This window comes from Aegilops tauschii, chromosome 1 (assembly GCF_002575655.3).
Source record: "Aegilops tauschii subsp. strangulata cultivar AL8/78 chromosome 1, Aet v6.0, whole genome shotgun sequence".
Classification (NCBI taxonomy): domain Eukaryota; kingdom Viridiplantae; phylum Streptophyta; class Magnoliopsida; order Poales; family Poaceae; genus Aegilops; species Aegilops tauschii.
Genome location: NC_053035.3, coordinates 355944599 through 355952333, shown reverse-complemented (window position 1 = coordinate 355952333; position 7735 = coordinate 355944599).

The following is a 7735-nucleotide window of genomic DNA, read 5'->3' as shown; positions in this document are numbered from 1 at the left end:
ACCCAATGAAAATAGTTTGTTGGATCTCGATCGTAGTGATACACATATTCATAATATTGAAGCCAAAAGATGCAAAGTTAATAATGATAGTTTAACTTATTTGTGGCACTGCCATTTAGGTCATATTGGTGTAAAGCGCATGAAGAAACTCCATGCCGATGGACTTTTGGAATCACTTGATTATGAATCGTTTGATGCTTGCGAACCATGCCTCATGGGAAAGATGACTAAGACTCCGTTCTCCAGAACAATGGAGTGAGCCACTGACTTATTGGAAATAATACATACCGATGTATGCGGTCCAATGAGTGTTGAGGCTCACAGCGGGTATCATTGTTTTCTGACCTTCATAGATGATTTGAGCAGATATGTGTATATCTACTTGATGAACACAAGTCTGAAACACTTGAAAAGTTCAAAGATTTTCAGAGTGAAGTAGAGAATCATCGTAACAAGAAAACAAAGTTTCTACGATCTGATCGTAGAGGCAAATATTTGAGTTACGAGTTTGGCGTTCAATTAAAACAATGTGGAATAGTTTCACAAACTCATGCCACCTGGAACACCACAGCATAATGGTGTGTCCGAACGTCATAACCGTACTTTATTGAATATAGTGCAATCTATGATGTCTCTTACTGATTTACCACTATCGTTTTGGGGTTATGCATTAGAGACAAGTGCATTCACGTTAAATAGGGCACCATCTAAATCCGTTGAGACGACACCTTATGAACTGTGGTTTGGCAAGAAACCCAAGTTGACGTTTCTTAAAGTTTGAGGTTGCGATGCTTATGTGAAAAAGCTTCAACCTGATAAGCTCGAACCCAAATCGAAGAAATGTGTCTTCATAGGATACCCAAAAGAGACTGTTGGGTACACCTTCTATCACAGATCCGAAGGCAAGACATTCGTTGCTAAGAATGGATCCTTTCTAGAGAAGGAGTTTCTCACGAAAGAAGTGAGTGGGAGGAAACTAGAACTTGATGAGGTAACTGTACCTGCTCCCTTATTAGACAACGGTCAAGAACAGGGAGGTACCAAAGTAATCCAGGAGTGGATCACTGGACAACGGTCAAGAACATCCTGAAATACCTGAAAAGGACTAAGGATATGTTTCTCGATTATGGAGGTGACAAAAGGTTCGTCGTAAAGGGTTACGTCGATGCAAGTTTTGACCCTGATCCAGATGACTCTAAGTCTCTATCTGGATACATATTGAAAGTGGGTGCAATTAGCTAAAGTAGCTCCGTGTAGAGCATTGTAGATATAGAAATTTGCAAAATACATACGGATCTGAATTTGGCAGACTCGTTGACTAAACTTCTCTCACAAGCAAAACATGATCACACCTTAGTACTCTTTGGGTGTTAATCACATGGCAATGTGAACTAAGATTACTGATTCTAGTGAACCCTTTGAGTGTTGGTCACATGGCAATGTGAACTATGGGTGTTAATCACATGGTGATGTGAACTATTGGTGTTAAATCACATGGCGATGTGAACTAGATTACTGACTCTAGTGCAAGTGGGAGACTGAAGGAAATATGCCCTAGAGGCAATAATAAAGTTACTATTTATTTCCTTATTTCATGATAAATGTTTATTATTCATGCTAGAATTGTATTAACCGGAAACTTAGTACATGTGTGGATACATAGACAAACAGAGTGTCACTAGTATGCCTCTACTTGACTAGCTCGTTGAATCAAAGATGGTTAAGTTTCCTAGCCATAGACATGAGTTGTCATTTGATTAATGGGATCACATCATTAGAGAATGATGTGATTGACTTGAGCCATTCCGTTAGCTTAGCATTCGATCGTTTAGTATATTGCTATTGCTTTCTTCATGACTTATACATGTTCCTATGACTATGAGATTATGCAACTCCCGAATACCGGAGGAACACTTTGTGTGCTACCAAACGTCACAACGTAACTGGGTGATTATAAAGGTGCTCTACAGGTGTCTTTGATGGTACTTGTTGAGTTGGCATAGATCAAGATTTGGATTTGTCACTCTCATTGTCGGAGAGGTATCTGTGGGCCCTCTCGGTAATGCACATCATTATAAGCCTTGCAAGCAATGCAACTAATGAGTTAGTTGCGGGATGATGTGTTACGGAACGAGTAAAGAGACTTGCCGGTAACGAGATTGAACTAGGTATTGAGATACCGACGATCCAATCTCGGGCAAGTAACATACCGATGACAAAGGGAACAACATATGTTGTTATGCGGTTTGACCGATAAAGATCTTCATAGAATATGTGGGAGCCAATATGAGCATCCAGGTTCCGCTATTGGTTATTGACCGGAGACGTGTCTCGGTCATGTCTACATAGTTCTTGAACCCGTAGTGTCGTGGTTTTGTCACGGCAGATGTCCTTAGTGTGAGGACTTAGTCGCGAGGCCAACGCATCTATGTGGTAGCTTGAGAGGGGTTGAGCGGAATCGAGAGACGCAACACAAGACAAAGATTTAGACAGCTTCGGCCCCGGGAAACATCATCTAGTAATAACGCGACATGCTGTTTGTGGCTAGGTCTCATTATCATCATGAGGGAGACGCCGTAAACCGGCTCTTAGTGTCTAGCCCTAGAGATTGTTTCTTCTTGCTTGTCCCTCTTTGGGGAGCCCTGCCCCTCCTTATATATGTTGAAGGGGCGGGTTATATGTAGAGTCCAACTCGGACTTAAGACTTAACTATTCTGACTTATCTTCACGGGCTTCTTAACATCCTGGGCTTCATAACGTCTCGGGCTTGATAACCCTTGGCAACCCAGTTATCACTGTCCGCCGGTTTATGATGGTCTGCCGGTTTATGATGGTCTCCCGGTTTATGATGGTCTGCCGGTTTATGATTGTCTGCTAGGTTATCATCTGACTTAACTCCTGCCGGTTTACCACCTGCCTTAACACTTGCCGGTTTACCACCTGCCGGTTTACCGTCGGTCTTAGCCATCTGTCTTAACTGTCTGTCTTAACTGCGTGTCGGTTTACCATCCGCCGGTTTACCATGTCCCAGCCGGGTTATGACTCCGGCCGGGTCATACCGCGGGGTATATCCCCGACGTTAGCCCCCAGTTTAATTTGGATTTATCCATGTTAAACTGATCCTGAGCATCCTTAAATCCTTGTCATTTCCTTCTAGAAAATCCGGGTCAATAGGCCAGCTTCATAATCAATTTGCTGACATTGGTTTATCACAGAGAAAATTGTGAAGAATAACTCCTTTGACTCAGCTCCTAATGCTTAACAAAAATATTTGTCTTTGAAATACTCATCTGATCTTCAACCGGTTTAAGAATGCAGAACTTTGCCGGTTTACAAATATTGATGGCACTGGGTCATAATTGTAGTTAACATCAAGCTTGAAAACATACCTCTTATATGCCTATCACTTGTAGCCCCCAAGTCTTAAGAAGGTAGTATAGCAACAGCTTAAGACTTGCTTCAATATAAATATCACAATCGTGAAGAAATCCAGGTTGTTCATCTCAATCACCAGTCAGAGCTGAGTATTCCACATATGTAGCCCCCAAGTGCCGGGTTGACATGCTTGCAGCAACCTAGGACTTGAAATTGCCTTATACTCATAAAACTTCAACCAGTGTAGCCCCAAGGGCCGGATCATTATGCAATAATGTGCAGGGACTTTATAAATATGATCATGTATACTTTGAACAGCAACGTGTAGCCCCCAAGGGCCGGCTCAGTAGAAGATAATATTGAGCTGGGACTTTATAAATACTTCATTGAAAATAACATCATATGATATAATCTCCCATCATGGGGCTTGAACCCACGTCCACGAGGTTAAGAGCTTTGTGCTTTACCAATTGAGCAGTGGATCCTTCAATAATATATGAAAATTTGAGTACCTTGAATTGTTTGACAGGAGCAATTGGTAGCCCCCAAGGGCCGGCTCATTATGATATGATGAGTCGGGTCTTCGATAAGACTAATAAAAATGACTTTGCATTAGCCCCCAAGTGTCATGGTGCATGCTTGCAGTGACATGAGACTTGCATATTTGATGTAATCTCAACTTGAATAATGTAGCCCCCAAGTGCCGGGTCGTAAGCCTGCAGCGACTCGGGACTATTCCTTCCATTGTGGAATAAATCTGTTGGGGAACGTAGTAATTTCAAAAAAATTCCTACGCACACGCAAGATCATGGTGATGCACAGCAACGAGAGGGGAGAGTGTTGTCCACGTACCCTCGTAGACCGACAACGGAAGCGTTATCATAACGCGGTTGATGTAGTCGTACGTCTTCACGATCCGACCGATCAAGTACCGAACGTACGGCACCTCCAAGTTCTACACACGTTCAGCTCGATGACGTCCCTCGAACTCCGATCCAGCCGAGTGTTGAGGGAGAGTTTCGTCAGCACGACGGCGTGGTGACGATGATGATGTTCCACCGACGCAGGGCTTCGCCTAAGCTCCGCGACGGTATTATCGAGGTGTAATCTAGTGGAGGGGGGGCACCGCACACGGCTAAAATATCGTATATCAAAGTGTGTCCTTAGGTGCCCCCTGCCCCCGTATATAAAGGAGCAAGGGGGAGGCCGGCTGCCCTAGGCGCGCCAAGGAGAGAGGGGGAGTCCTCCTCCTAGTAGGAGTAGGACTCCCCTTTCCTAGTCCTACTAGGAAAGAAGGGGGGGAAGGAAAGAGAGGGAGAGGGAGAGGGAAAGGGGGCTGCGCCCCCCTCTCCTAGTCCAACTAGGACTCCCCTTGGGAGGGGGCGCGCCACCTCCTGGCTGCTGCCCTCTCTCTCCCATCAAGGCCCACCAAGGCCCAATACTTCCCCGGGGGGTTCCGGTAACCCTCCGGCACTCCGGTTTAATCCGAAACTTCACCGGAACACTTCCGGTGTCCGAATATAGTCGTCCAATATATCAATCTTTATGTCTCGACCATTTCAAGACTCCTCGTGATGTCCGTGATCACATCCGGGACTCCGAACAACCTTCGGTACATCAAATCACATAAACTCATAATATAACTGTCATCGTAACTTTAAGCGTGCGGACCCTTTGGGTTCGAGAACTATGTAGACATGACCGAGACACCTCTGCGGTCAATAACCAATAGCGGGACCTGGATGCCCATATTGGCTCCCACATATTCTACGAAGATCTTTATCGGTCAGACCGCATAACAACATACGTTGTTCCCTTTGTCATTGGTATGTTACTTGCCCGAGATTCGATCGTCGGTATCTCGATACCTAGTTCAATCTCGTTACTGGCAAGTCTCTTTACTCGTTCCGTAATACATCATCTCGCAACTAACTCATTAGTCACAATGCTTGCAAGGCTTATAGTGATGTGCATTACCGAGTGGGCCCAGAGATACCTCTCCGACAATCGGAGTGACAAATCCTAATCTCGAAATACGCCAACCCAACGAGTACCTTTGGAGACACTTGTAGAGCACCTTTATAATCACCCAGTTACGTTGTGATGTTTGGTAGCACACAAAGTGTTCCTCCGGTAAATGGGAGTTGCATAATCACATAGTCATAGGAACATGTATAAGTCATGAAGAAAGCAATAGCAACATACTAAACGATCGGGTGCTAAGCTAACGAAATGGGTCAAGTCAATCACGTCATTCTCCTAATGAGGTGATCCCGTTAATCAAATGACAACTCATGTCTATGGCTAGGAAACATAACCATCTTTGATTAACGAGCTAGTCAAGTAGAGGCATACTAGTGACACTCAGTTTTGTCTATGTATTCACACATGTATTATGTTTCCGGTTAATACAATTCTAGCATGAATAATAAACATTTATCATGATATAAGGAAATATATAATACTTTATTATTGCCTCTAGGGCATATTTCCTTCAAAATCATATCCATCGATAAAATAATATCCATTGCGCTAAGGCGACTTTGAAAACCTCAATCATAATATTGGTTATTGATACCCATAATACAAATCCAGCCATGTTGGCTATTTGAATAATATAACCCAATGATTTATAAGCACATGATTCCAATGGCGCAATCCAAATATATACTAGCGACTTATAGTCCAAAGCCAGGCCGGGTTAACAAACACCGGATAATTTCTCATCATACACTGGCGACTTATCTTCTTAAAGCCAGGCCGGGTTAATAAACACCAGTGATTTATAATTATGCTTTATTCAACCTGTTTCTACATACAGCAAGTTTAAAGTGTCCTGGTGGTTTACCGCCGGACGGGTCATAATGCCCAACATATAACCCGGGTTTATAACATAGGCTGCACTTAAGAATAATCAAATATGAAATATATCATACCTGTGACATTGAATCACATTGTTGGTTTTACCAACTTTTTGTAGTAAGGGTGATAATCCCAATCTTGAGTACCGATAACAGCCGGTTTATGATAAAACAGTTCCGGGTTGTGATAAACACCGGATTATCCATATTCGAGCTGGCGACTTGTAGTCGAAACCAGACCGGGTTAATAGCCCCCGGATTATAACTTGATCATGTACTGACAACTTGTAGTTGACAGCCTCACCGGGTTGATAAACACCGGTTTGAAAACATCACAAATCTTATGAAAACAAAGAAAACTTAGCAAAAGGCAAATGAAAACCGTTGTAGTCGAGGCTTTTCATGGGCTGCCAGGCCCCAAATTCGATCAAGAGGCGTAGCTATGGTTCGGGTTCGACCAAGCCCCCAAGTGATGCTGTGGCATTACGCTGATCAAGAGGTGTAGCTATGGTTCGGGTTCGACCAAGCCCCCAAGTGATGCTGTGGCATTGCGCCGATCAAGAGGAGTAGCTATGGTTCGGATACGACCAAGCCCCCAAGTGATGTTGTGGCATTGCGCCGATCAAGAGGTGTAGCGATGGTTCGGATACGACCAAGCCCCCAAGTGATGCTGTGGCATTGCGCCGATCAAGAGGTGTAGCTATGGTTCGGATACGACCAAGCCCCCAAGTGATGCTGTGGCATTGCACCGATCAAGAGGTGTAGCTATGGTTCGGATACGACCAAGCCCCCAAGTGATGTTGTGGCATTGCGCCGATCAAGAGGTGTAGCTATGGTTCGGATACGACCAAGCCCCCAAGTGATCAATAATATGATAAGCCAATAAGGCAGGATACCCATGTTTGAACCGCGCATCATGGCAGCAGGTCCTCTTTGGTAACCTTTAACTTTTTGCAAGAGACAAATTCTTCTTGAACTAGGATTTTGAACCAGATATTGAGAGCTTCAAGCTTTGTGGGAGACATCTTTCCCTTGAACCGGATTGTAAACCGGAATCGTCATTTTCAGCCGGAAATTTTCTGACGGCCTTTCAACTCGAACTTACGAGAAGTTAATTCCTTTTTGAACCGGACATTCTTAAACCGGATTTGAGAGCTTCAGAGCTTTGTGGGAGAACAGATTTCCCTTGAACTGGATTGTAAACTGGATATTGAGAGTTTCAGTGAGACTGACTTCCCTTGAGCCGGATTTTAAACCGGAATCCTTTTTGATGAACCGGAACTTCTTCATTGAGCCGGGATTTTGTAACTGTCATATACTTTCTAAGCCGGAAATTTTCTGATGGCCTTTAAATTTTCATCAATATAACAGTAGCCTCCGGGACCGGGTTATCTTTCCCTCCATCGTCCTGGGGTTCTTAAATTTGCTGAAACTGGCAAGATTTGCTGAGTCATGTCATCGTAGCCCCCGAGTCTCAAAGGTGACTCGAGGAGTTGGCT